Source organism: Panthera uncia, assembly GCF_023721935.1.
Source record: "Panthera uncia isolate 11264 chromosome B3 unlocalized genomic scaffold, Puncia_PCG_1.0 HiC_scaffold_1, whole genome shotgun sequence".
Taxonomy (NCBI): Eukaryota; Metazoa; Chordata; class Mammalia; order Carnivora; family Felidae; genus Panthera; species Panthera uncia.
This window is the reverse complement of record NW_026057582.1, coordinates 89,284,252-89,297,808: the sequence shown is the minus strand read 5'-3', so window position 1 is coordinate 89,297,808 and position 13,557 is coordinate 89,284,252. Positions and strand designations below refer to the sequence as shown.

The window sequence follows — 13,557 nt, the reverse complement described above, 5'->3', positions numbered from 1 at the left end:
ATGTAATCTCCCACCACTCTAGCTCCTTGCATAAAAGATGAGGTGAGTCCTCTCTAGAGGAAAATAATGTTATCTGGAGTGTACATTTTTTTATACAAAATGCTTAACAGCAATTACTAAACATTCCAATAACTAAGACTAAGAGAGAAAACAACAGAAATAGGCTCATAGGTACCCAGATGTTATAGTTATTAAACATAAGTTAAAAAAAAATAATTGTTTATTTTGTTCAAGAAAAAAGATGACAAGATAATTTCACCAGAGAACTGGACTTTATTAAAAAAGAACTAAATGGAAATTCTACAACACAAAAGCACAGTCATCAAGCATCTTAATAGATGTGTTTAGCAACACATTTCTTGTAGCTGAAGAAAAGATTAGTGAACTAGAAGATGGGTTAATAGAAAATATCAGATAGAAACATGGAGAGCAAAAAGGTCGGGAAATACAGATTAGGGAGTAAGACACACATAGGATCTTATGAAAACATCTAACATTAGAGTGCCTGAGAGTGAAAAGAGAGAGAGAAGTGGACAAAAGCAATATTTGACAGATAATGGCCGCATTCTTTTTCAAAACTGACAAAAAAAAACCAAACATGTAAGTCTCACATTCAAGAAACTAGAATTTCTAAATACAAAGAAAAACACAGTTAAACACATCATAGTCAAGATGCTGAAAACAAAGACCAAAACAATGTTAGAAGCTGAAAGACATTTTACCTTCGAAGAAACAAGAATAGTACTGACAGCTGACTTATCAATAGAAATGATACAATCCAATAGGCCACAGAATGACATTTTTAAAGTGCTGAAAGCAAATAAATTTGGGGGCTAGAGTTCTATTACCAGTGAAAATATTCCTCAAAAATGAAGGCAAAATCAAGACATCTTAGACACATAAAAGTCAAGAGATTTGTTGTTAGCAGATCCAAACTAAAAGGAATACTGAAAGGGAGTTCTTTAAGCAGGATAACATATAGGGTTGGTTAACACAAGTTCTTTTTATGATTATAGCATAGTGGCCAAATTTGAAATTCATGAATCCCAGATAAATAAATTGGTTTAGAGTTCTTGTCTCTTTGAAACTTATATTTGTGCAAAGAAGTGAGAATTCAGGAATGAAGTAGCCATACTTTATCCCCAGCCCAAAGACCCCAGGAACACACCAGAGACATGCTGATTTTAAAGCTCTACCCTAGCTATCTTCTGGAGATGCCACTTCTTGAAGAGGTGTTCAGGCTATCATGCTGCATACACCTCAGGATCTGAAAGTGGAGTTGGTTCCTCCCACTTTCCCAATCACTTCTCCAGATCTTGGACCTTCATGCTCTTGCAAACAAACAAACAAACAAACAAAAACGAAAACAAAAAAACCCAACAACTTTCTATTTGAGGTTCTACCTCTTCTCCTCCTTTTTAACTGGTAACTTCCTAGTCACTTTCTCCAACAGACTTTTCAAAGATTTTAGTAGCCTCAGTCTATGCTTCCACTTTGGCATGTGTCAAAAGCTTTAGCTTCTTCACCCCAAAACTCATTAAGTCAAGCACTGCATGCTCTGCTGTCAATCTCTTGTCCTTAACGCTTGCTTGTCTGACCACTTTCACTGTGACTGCTCCTCCTTCTCATCAGGGTCATCAGTCTACCAACCGATCTAATTTCTTCTAATTCAATAGCCTTTTGCAATCTGGACATATCACCTTATCCTTCTTAGATGTAACCGGCAATAGTCAATCATTTCAATAATACTTTAGCTTATATTCTAGACTCCTTCATCCTTTGTATCCTTGTCAGACTTTGTTGAAAACTTCTTTCCTTGGATGGAGTCAATCATTCACCTTCTGCACTGCCCCAGAACAGCTGAGAACCAGTCAAGACAACCACACACCGGGGCAATTTGGTAGTAACACCACAGAATTCTTGGCCCCCCACTACATCTAGCACGATCATCTTGTGGGGATGCTATATTTCCCTATGAGATATGCCTGCTCCCCAAATGAATACATTTAAGCTTTTCCTATTGTCTGAAAAACCCTCATCTGTTCCTTCTCACTTTACTACACTCTTTCTAGATGCCCCACAGCTACCTCACTCAGAAAGTAAAAGCCATGGGATAGGAACTTCTTTACCTCTCCTGTCCCCTTCCCATTACCAAACAGATTCACTGTCTGCATCCTTATCTAGTGTTTCTTCCTCCCGTCCTGTTTTAAGAGAGACTTCCACTTCCCAAGTCCTCTCCATGTGCTTTAAACCCAACCTTTTCTGTCTTTCCTGGAATAGAAAAAAAAATGACAAAAACATGGATTATATTTTCCTCTCTCTGGTATATTCTCTAACTTTTCATTGATTAAATACTATCCATCAGCGCTTAATCTGTCTAAGCTTCTCTCATCTCAAAAAAAATGGTAAAAAAGCTCCTGTGACCCCTGATTCTTCTCTAGCCCCCACCTTCCTTTTTCTTTCCATTCACGGGCACTTAAAAAAGTTTTGTATTCTCACTGTTGTCATTTCCTCACCTCCCACTCATTCTTCTACTTTCTCTGTTCTAGCTCCTCTCTCAATAACGCCTTTCAGTAAAGACAGGATGACCTCCAGGTAGCTAAATGCAATGGATGCTTCCAGTTCTGTCTCCTAGGATTGCTCAGTAGCTTTAGACACAGTTGACTGTTCACAGCTTTTTAAAACACCAACTTCCCTTATATCACATTCTTCTGACCTCTTGCCTATTCGGTCTGCCCTTCGTTTGTCTCTCATGTATTTCTAGATGAAACAAGCATTATCTTTTCAGAATATAAATCCCATACTATTATTTCACAGTCCTCCAGTAACTTTCTCTTACTCTTAGAAGGCCCTGATCTGTGTAATGGGGCTGTAAGACTTTCCGTGTTCTGAGTCCTGTCTCCTTCTCCAGTCTAATTTGAGCCTATATCCTTCTTTACTTGTGTTCTACCACTCTGGCCCTGTGTCTGGCCCTGCAATGTATCATTCCACCTACTTCCATCAAGTACTTTGTTCCTACTTTCAGTCTGGATGGCCCTTCTTGTCTCTCATCTTTGGCTTAGTTAAGTCTTACTAAGTTTTTAGAGTCTAGAGGGTATTCTTCTCAGTGTCAGGGGATAAGTATGTGTCACAGTTGTCTATACTTGAGACAATTGTGAATGAAAGGTGAATGAAGGAAGAAACAAAAGAACTAATCAGGTGTCCTGAATCACCATGAGCCCTGCTGAATCTCTCAGGGCAAGATCAGAATTTTGGACTCCCATCTAATCTAAATGTATTTAATACTGTTGAAAAAAACAAACAGGTATAATAAAGAACAGCAGACCCAGGGAACCCTAGGTTCGACTCCCAAATAGCACTATTTCTTTTAGTTGAATATTCTGTGAGCTAAATGAAAGAATGGGGGTAGAACCAGAGCTGCAGCACCAGGGACAGCATTCATTCTATAGCACATGAAATTCCAGGGGGCACTGTTCACACTGAGAATGATAGCCAGCTCCTGGAGTTACAGGAGTTATAGGTCTACTGCCTAACAGCCCCCCACCCCAAGGACAGAATGGAAAGGTAGCAACGGGTTTCGGTTGACTGAAAAAGAGCAAAGAGAAGCAAATTAGTTGCCATTCTTTGGAGCCAACCAAGACAGGGTTGTAACTGAAGGTCAATTACAAAAGGCTTATGTTTATACAGCATTCACTTGTCTGGATTCTATGCAGTATGTCCTGGTTAGGGCTGTAGGTTTTAGTAAATGTTTAGTCAGAATTATATGACAACCAGGCTGACAGCATAGCCTGTTAAATATAAGAAAGTGAGAGGAAGAGATGATGAACCACTATTAGTCCAGAAGACGCTTAAGCAGAGTTGAGGTAGGTATTCTGGGACCTTCTAAGGAGCTCCCTGAATCCAGGCTCACCAAGTGACTCTGGACTGATGGTGTCTCTTGGAGTCTCTTGTTTAAGGAATCTCTACTGCTACCCCACTGACCTCCACCCAATCCTCTCTTGCACACAAGCTTGGGGACCAGGTGCCATATATGAACAAATATACCCTCTCTTACTCTGGGCCAGGAAGAGGTGGCTGAAAGGCCCTTGAGTCTGAGACCTTTCCGTCTTCTGGGAACTTGGGTGCCCAGGTGAGAGGAAAAGGCTTCGAGAGCTGTGATGTTAATGTCACTTTATAATCAACCATTTAAAACACTGCCCCATGGCATGTTGAGGAAATGACAAATCAGCTCTCTGACTCACCCTCCACACAGCTGAGTTCCTGCTGACAGATTAGAATCTGGAAGGACATGCATCTTCAAGGAGCAGGGAAGAGTCCCCGTGGGGAACTGGGGACTTGGAACAAAGAACCTGTCGGGGATTCTTCTCCCACTGACACTGGAAGGAGAGGAAAAGCACCGGAAACCAGGAGATTTGGGATCACAGACTTGCTGCGTGATCGCCAAGTCATTTCACATCTCTGGCTTAGGTTTCTTCATATAATAAAAAGAAAGGGGGCGGGGAGTTGGAAATGTAGGAACACTTCTTTCTCTTAAGAGTCATGATCTCCTGAAGGCTGGAGGAGAGATTATTGCTTCCCCTGCCTACTCAGATAAATGTCCTGGGGTAATCCCCACTGCCCCACAGGTTCTTTCTCCTCAATGTATGAGCATCCCAAGTGACTCCCATCACAGACAAACAGAATTTTCCCCAATCCTGAGGCAGTTTCTGTTATCTCCCTGTCTTTCACCTCCTCCACCAAGTTTCTTTGAAGAGATGTCTGAGCCCATTTGTCTCCACTTTTTATTAAATTTTTAACCCACTTCAGTTTAACTTCAACTCTTGCCCATCAACCACCTAATTGGCAAACCCAACTCAACCCTCATTCTAAACCTTCTTTCATCTCCGCAAGGTATTTAATCATGTTGACCTCTCCTCAGTTCTTGAATGTCTACCTCTGGCCTTCATAGTTTTTTCCTTATCTATCTAGCTACTCCTATTCAGCAAACTTCCCCAACTCATCCCAACACACTCACTCTTAGATGGGATTCTTCACGGTTCCACTTGGCTCTTTGGAGATTCACTCACCTTACACCCACCTTTTTCACTACCACCAATTATCTGATGAATCCCAAATCCACATGTCCAGCACAAACCACATTCCTCAGTTATAGAGCCAGCTGTTCAATTCTTTGCCAGATATTTTGACCTCAGTAAGATATAAGCAATTTAAATTCAGAAGGGGCAAGCCTGAACTTCATATATGTTGCCCTGACTTGTCCTCCTGCTAAATACCTTATAGAGCACATGGTCTCAGCTCAAAGTGCCAGGGTTCAAATTCATGTACTATAACTTCCAAACACGTGACCTTGGATATATTATTTCATCTCTTAAAGTCCCAAGTTTTCTCACCAAAAATGAGGATAATTGTAGCACTTACATCATTACAGTGCCTCAATGAAATAATCTATGCAACACATATAACTAAACCTTTTGTACATGATAAGGATTCAATAATTACAACTACTAGTATTGTTCTTATTGATATTTTAAATATCCTACTCCATCACTTAAGCCTTAAATTTGAGAGTCATCCTAGATTTCTCCCCTTCATCCTCTCTAATCTGTTAGCACACCCTATTGATTTTTCTCTTCCTCGTTCTAGAATGCACTCTTAACCGGTTTTTGCTCTCCTAGACTTAAGTTCATTCTCCAAAAAGCCACTAGAATGATCTTTCCAAAGCACAAATAATATCATGTTACTTTTTTTCTAAAAACAGTTTAATGGTTTCTAAAGTCCTCTATGATAAAATCCAAGTTCATTTCCAAGATTTACAAGGTTCTTCACAAGCTGATTCTTGCCAGCTTCTGTCCCTCAAATGCCCATCTTGGAAATTGTCTACTTATCACCACAAACTGTCCCTGGCCTTTACTTCTGGCCATTCTTCCCCCCAACCCCTAATCCCTCTTCTCTGGCCACACTGCTCTCCTAATGATGGCTAATCATACTGTAGTACCACATAAATACTTGTATTACAGATCTTATCATTTCATAGTAATTACTTGTTTTCACAGCTTCTCTGCTGGGATGCTTCTGGGAGAGAGCAGATCTTATTCATCCTCTATCCCAGCATCAGGACAGGAACTGGCATCTAGGAGGTCTTCAGTCAGTATTTAATGAATACAGGAAGAGGTAAATCTACAAAAGAGGTTGTACATGTGACAGGACTCTGCTATGGCACAGGTGCCACATGAACATCTCTCTACCATTGCCTCAAATACCTAGAGTCTTGAGCCTACAATTGCTCTCCTAGCACACAATCCTCATCAGCCCCCAATCCATGAGTTTCCAGGTGCTGCAAAACCAACAGGTCCTTTACAAACGGCAACAGATGTCTCTTTTCACACTTAGCCATCATTAACAAATTGCTCTTTGATCCAGGAGCCATGGGTAACAAGGGCCAAAGGAGTTAAGCGATTTCTGCCACACACACGTCGCCCCTCCACTGGAATTCCTGTTCATTTTGAAGCTTCCCCAGAACAAAGAAAAGGAAAGCAGAGCTGTTCCTGAGATTAAAGAACAGGGTATATGGGACTGGCGGAGAAAGAAGCCTGCTTGGCTCCCCACTACCCAACAAACAAAAATAAAATAAAAGTTAGCCTGCCTAATGGCTGGCTGATGTCTGAGATCCTGCAATGGGAAATTCTTTTCTTTGGCAGATGGCCTTTTGTCCAGTTATAAAGTAAGTAGCGCTAAAGCACACTGCATAAGCCAGAAATCAGGACGAGTACCTTCCTAAGATCTTTTCTTTGGGCTAGATTCTAATAGGAGAAAAAGGAAAGGTGGGAATAGATGCCATGGAAGGGAGGCAGGGGCATGCTGTAGGATGCGGAAGCCTGTTGTGTTCTTTATTAATGCCTTGCTCTTATAATTGATGCTTTCCTCAAAGTTGGGTCAATTTTGTTTATTTTAATTTCATTTTACATGCATGAGGAAAGCTGGCTATTTTAAAAAGTTTTCTGAAAATTAAAGCAGCTTTTTATGTAAGGTTTTCAGTTTAAGTCTGAATTTTTTTTTTTAAGCAAAGCATACCAATATCTCCATCAGTAATGCTTCTGGTCAAATATTAATAATTCAAAAAGGAATTGAACTTAAAAGGAACTGAGCAGGAAGGTACATAAAACAGGATCTAACCTGTCTTTGCCAAATTCTGAGCGAATCAGAAACAGGGATCTCAGAATTGGACCTCTGATTAGAGCCATGGCTCCGGGGAATGTAATTCTAGTGACAACTTGTCTAGAAGTTCTGCCGGTCGGCCCTAACTCAGATTGGGTAACATTTGAAAGCAAAATTGTCCTAGAAACGATCTTCATTTAATGAGAAAGTAACACAAGAAACTAATGAGAGGACGAGCCCCACATCTAAGCAGAGAGAACCCGCCATCCAGGCAGATGACAAACACATCAGCTTCTTAAGAGATCAAGATGAGGACTAGCTTTGTGAAAATACAAAACATAGGAACCTTCTATGATTGACAAAGAAAACCAAATTAGATAGCAGAAGATTGCTGTGGCAGATACTCACACAACAGTGTGCTCTCTTTTCAGGGAGGACTGTGGGGCTTTCGAGGCTAACTTGGTGACAAGAGAAATTAAAAGCCTTTTCTTTTGTTATCTCCTCCACACAGAGAGCTCTGGCCAATCCCGGCTGCTCCCCCAGGGCCTCCAGGAGAGGAACCATCCTAGACAAAGGAAGAGCTCAGGGTTCCAAGGGATGACTGAGATGCCAAAGGACTCAGCCTGTCTTTGGAACATTGGCTTATTCTACCAGATGACCTGCTGGGGCTGCCATATGGCCTGCGCGTTGACATTCTGTTCAGGATAAAAGGGCCTGGGTCCATGCCTGCTTCTGCCCTCTGGGCTAGGATGACAGAAGTAGAGCACGTTTGTTCTGATTCTACTGACTTTCTGATGCCGCCACCACTACTGACTTTCCGATGCTGCTTTCAATATCCTCCATGGTGTCTTTTTCAGCTTTTCAAAGAACATGAACAACACTGAGGCAAGGAAAGACTAGGATGAGCTGCTGCTACTATTCCTGGGAGAGAAGAAGCAGATAAATGAAGGAACTTCTACTCCAAGAGTGGTGAAGCCAGTGCAGAACCTAGATGTCACAAGAGTCCAGTGATCTATGCTTACAGCCACTGCCAACAACAATAGCAATTGTTCTGCATTAAAGAGCTCGTGTCTTCACGTTTTATATTCTGCAAACCACCTCACCAGAGATTTCCAGAAGATGTCATGATTTAAAACAGTGTCCGAGGGTTTAGAGAAGGGTTAAACTCTAACAATCCAGAGTAAGAGAAGCAGCCTTTCTTAAAATTTTAAAAGTCAAAAATTCCTGGTTCAAATCCTGTGATTTTCAGCTGCCAAAAACATGGCTTTTATCTGCCTTCTGCATTTGAGTAAGCCAACAGTAATGGTTGCTTGTCCATGGCAAATGTGGAGAACGATTATTAATGGTTTCAAAGGACCTAAAGCATTACTGTTATCCACATTCCATTAGAAAATTCAGTTCCACTTTGTTTTTAAAAATGCCCTTCCTGCGTCAAGAGTATGTGGCCTTTGTACTATTGTTGCAACTCCCTGTGAGGTTATAATTATTTTGAAATAATTATTTATTTATTTATTTATTAAAATTTTTAAATGTTTATTTTTGAGAAAGAGAGAGAGAGGAGAGAGAGCACAAGCAGGGGAGGGGCATGGAGGAAGACACAGAATCCAAAGCAGACTTCAGGCTCTGAGCTGTCAACACAGAACCTGACACAGTGCTCTCAAACTCACAAACCACAAGATCCTGACCTCAGCTGAAGCTGGATGCTAAATGGACTGAGTCATCCAGGTGCCCCTCAAAATAATTTTTTAAAGATTTTTTTAACTGTTTATTTATTTTTGATAGAGAGAGAGAGAGAGTGAGTATGAGCAGGGGAGGGGCAGAGGGAGAGGGAGACACAGAATCTGAAGCAGGCTCCAGGCTCTGAGCTGTCAGCACAGAGCCCAACGCGGGGCTCAAACTCACAAACTGTGAGATCATGACCTGAGGTGAAATCAGATGCTTAACTGACTGACCAACCCTGTTGCCCCTCAAAATAATTTTTTAAAAGAAAACTATTTTGTCCCAGGGAGCCTGGGTGGCTCAGCTGGTTGAGCGTCTAACTTCGGCTCAGGTCACGATCTTGCAGTTGATGGGTTCGAGCCCCACATCGGGCTCTCTGCTGTCAACGCAGAGCCTGTTCTGATCCTCTGTCCCCTTCTCTCTGCCCATCACCCCCACTCCCTCTCTCTTTCTCTCTCAAAAATAAACATTTGCCCTACTGATAGAAATGAGATCCCTGGTGACTTATGTTAGCCCAAAAGTCCTAGACTGAAAGAGAGGTTGTAATCAAGAGTGAGAATAATGGCCCAAGTGTATTTTATGAGCGGCACAACCTCTGTGAGGGCCCAGCCTAGGCCTGGGTTAGTTTACCTGTGGATTTTTGAAACATCGGGGGCCACAGAGACAAAATGGGAGTTTAGGTAAATTGATGCTGATTCCTTATTTTTAACTAACTCAACTCAACACCCAGAGGGTATGAGAAAAGCTGGGCCCTTCCTTCTATGAAGGGTGGGGCCTGACTAAAGTATGGGGGTTGGGAACAGGGACTCTGGAGCCACAATGTCTAGGTAGGAGTCCCAGCTTTGCCACTTAATTAGCTGTTTGCTCTTGAGCAAGTGGTTAACTACTCTGTACCTCACTTCCCTGTAAACCAGGAATAATGTTAGCAGCTTTCTCACAGAGTTGGTCTGAGGATGGAATGAGTTATTAAAGCAGCATACAGAATTCCCAGCACATGTTATGTGATTGGGCGAGTACCAGGAAGATGGTGCAAGGCTGAAGGCACAGCCTTGAGAAAGGGTTGTGTGCTTCCAGTGCTAGTGCTGGAGGTAATTATGCTCCAAACGTTATATTACCCCTATCTACATCTATTCTGGCCTCACCTTATGAATCACCTCGGTGGCGGGGGGTGGGTACTAATCTTACCCCAGACATCAAATACACCTGGAGATAATAGGGAGTTAGGAAATCTGGATTCTACCTTTAAAAATTTTTTTTAATGTTTATTTATTATTGAGACACAGGGAGAGACAGAGCATGAGCAGGGGAGGGGCAGAGAGAGAGGGAGACACAGAATCTGAAGCAGACTCCAGGCTCTGAGCTGTTAGCACAGAGCTCAACACGGGGCTTGAACTCACCAGGAGGTCATGACCTGAGCTGAAGTCGGATGCTTAACTGATTGAGCCACCCAGGCATCCCTGGATTCTACCTTTGATTCAGCTTGAGCTAGCTGAGAGGCCACAAGAAAGCTAACGTACATTCTCTGGCTTCAGTTTCCTCACCTATATGATGATGAGAGGGTTGGGCTAGAATGTCCAAAGTCTCTACGGACTCCTCCAAGTCATTAGCTTTTATGATTCTGATCTTATGTGCCTGGTTTGAGAAAGGCTCTTTACCAAAAGCAAAATGATTCCCAATTCACACTTCCGAATTTTTCCTATAGCACTGATGTTGCCTAGGATACAAAGTGCAAGTACTCCTTCTGAATCCCGGGGACTGGGGAGCGCTGTGATCACTGCCTCTGACGTGTAACGCCAAACCACAGACAGGCTTCGCAGTACAAACTGATGGGCTGAACATGGAATGAGTCTCCACTGGCATGTGTGAATGGGGATGTGGCATTCTGATGGTGTACCAGATGCAACGGCAGAGGGTAAATTTTTTCCCTCACTGTCACGTGGCTTTGAGAAATACTAGCTTTAAGTGCTGTCTCTAGCTTCTTTGGAACTGGGGATCAGGTGGTGCAAGCCCTCCCACAGGTCAACAGATCACTTCCAATGTCTTTATATTTCATGATATACTTGTGGGAAGCTTAGCTCACATACACCCAGAAGCCCTAGGTCTCTTCAACTCTCTCTGTCCCCACATGTACTTCATAGCTGACAAAGGTATTTCATTAACTTCTGTGTGTGAGAACAGCCCCCAGGTCTCAGGGATATTCATCCTACTCCAGGGACTGGGCCAATGAAGCTTTCACTTTTATTGTGTTTTATGCTTTTAAAACAAAAATGCCTTGTCTATTTTGGTCCTTAAAGGCTTAGGACAGAAATGATTACCTCCACTGAATTTCATGTCAGCTTCATGAGGACACAAGTTACGTCTGTTCTGTTCTTGGCTTTTATCTTTATAACCACCATGGTATCTGGTACCAGATACCTACTCACAGAATGTTTACCGAGTTAGTGCATGAATTTCCACCACACAGATGAGAAGTTAAAGAACTGCTTGAGGTTAGGCTGTTAAAAAGAGGCTGCTGGATCATCTGTCTCCGGGTCTGTTGCTCCTTCTATCACCTCAGTGGCTAATCTCAGAGAGGCTCAAAATGGAATTGCATAGACAAACATAAAAACTAGGTTCCACAAGGACATTCAGCAGTGACCTTACAAATTCGAGGCCTAAGAGGGAGCAGCGGGCAGCATTTGGATGATGCCTCTCTTAGCCATGCACATTCTGGGTGTATGGAGTCACCCAATTCCAAAATAAGCCTGCTTCCCCTGCCCCGCTGCCTTTGCATGTGCTGTGCCTGCCACTTGGAATGTCTTTCCTATCTTTTCCTCACCAGCTCCTAATCAGAAGTCACTTTCCACCAAGATTTTCCCTTTCCTGCCTTCTGCCACCAAAATCTGAGTTCGCCTTTGTTAAGAACACATACCACACAATGTTAGGCTTCCTCATTTCCTCAGCTTCCTTTCTTTTCCCCAGCCCCACGCTGTAAGATCCTTGAGTTCAGGGACTGTCTCTTATATCCATAAATAAATTCCTAAAAAGTGGTTGGGATACAGGTTTTTAATAATTGTTTGTTGAATGAATTGTTGTGTGCAACCCTGTACCTTATAAAAAAAAAAAAAAGTTTAAAAATCTCCAAAGAGCACTTTTCCCACTAATGATGAGCCGGTAGCAATGGTCACCCATATGCACCAGTAATGAATACACACCGGCATGAAATTATGCGGCCATGTGTGTGGGAGGCACTCGTGCTCATAGCTGCTGAATGTGACCACAGTAAGACACAGGCTCCTGCTGATGTTGTGATTGCTGCAATTGCGGAGATAAATACACCGGAGTTACAATGCTCCAGTAATATTATCTGGCCCATTTTCTACAATGACCTGAGCCTTGGACCTGCGGCTCCAAATTCCATCCCAGCCATATAGGAAGTGGAAGCACCCTGGGAAGGTACACACACACACACACACACACGCACGCACACGCACACACACACACAGTGTTGCTTACCACATGCAAACAGGCTGAACATTACAGAAGAAAGATTGACAGAAATTAGTCTAATTACTTTTGGAGAGAAAAGTGTGGCTGACTTTCCTTTTCACCACTTACCCTTATTACAGACTTGCAGCTCCTTGGTAAAAATAATTATAAAACCAGGAAGGTGGAAGGTTTGGGGGTCTTTTATGTAAAGGATACAGGGACAAAGAGGGATTATAAAAAGCATAGGCAAAGAACTCTACCAGGACTGAGGGAAAGCAAACAGGAGGGACCTGTAGGTTTCTTCCCAAGTTGTGTCTCTTCCAAGCTGGGGAGAGAGGGAACGCTGCCTCTTTCCTGTTGCACATGCTGAAGGTCCCAGAGAGCTTTTGGGGTAGTGGGGACCCAAGAAGAGGAGGCCATTAACACAGGCACAATCCTCACTCCAATGTGGGTGGGGAGACCGCTTTTCAGAGGCATTCTGATCAAAGGTTCCCAGGCCCTAAACTGTATCTCAAAAGAGCCTGTACCACCTTCTCTGCTTCCTGTGTCTTTCTGAGCCCCCAACCTTCCAAGGCAGAGGAGGAAACAAGGGCGCTGTGGAGCACCTGAGGGCTGGACAGAAGGGGCCCCAGCAGCGTGGGCTTCTGTGCCCTCCCACGCTCCCAGGCCAGATCTGTCACCTCTTCTGAGATGAGATTAGGGAGCATTGCTGCTGAGTGCCTCGCCACAGTTTTTTAAAGGGACAAGTGAGAAAATGGAAGTAAAAATACTTTGTAGACTGTAAAGGTGCTATACAAGTGTGAAGAAGTAGTATTATTATCGGTGCTTTATTTAGTTGGAGTCTGCATCAGCACGGTATACTGACATCGCTTACGCTTTGGCTCAAATCAATATGAACATTCCTCATTCCACAGATGCAGCTGCTCCTCGAGTGGCCGGCCTTCGGGGCCTCCTGCCCTTTGCTCCTGCTGTTCTCTGGACCTAGAATGCCTTCCGAGTGAGGATGCTCTGACTGGCAAGTTCCTAATCATCCCTTAGGGCCCATCACCGGTTCGGGCCGCTTTCCATCTCTCTCTAGTCTCCTTTCACAACACCCTATCCATTTCAACTATGGATTTGCCATGGTGGGTAGCACTGGCCACCTTCTTGCTCCCTTTCTGATTAGACTGTGAGTTCCTGGAAGCAGGATGTAGGACTTCTTAGTGGAAATAAGCT

At 42.9% G+C, this 13,557-nt stretch overlaps 1 protein-coding gene across 1 annotated transcript in view; it reads right to left on the bottom strand.

Moving 5' to 3' along the window:
* The window catches only part of SEMA6D (semaphorin 6D), a 31,870-nt gene extending 19,030 nt beyond the window's left edge, over positions 1–12,840 (bottom strand). The window contains exon 1 of the mRNA XM_049613584.1: positions 6,042–12,840. The gene's annotated coding sequence lies outside the window, so the exon portion shown is untranslated. The remainder of the gene's footprint in view (positions 1–6,041) is intronic.
* Positions 12,841–13,557: the final 717 nt, after the last annotated feature.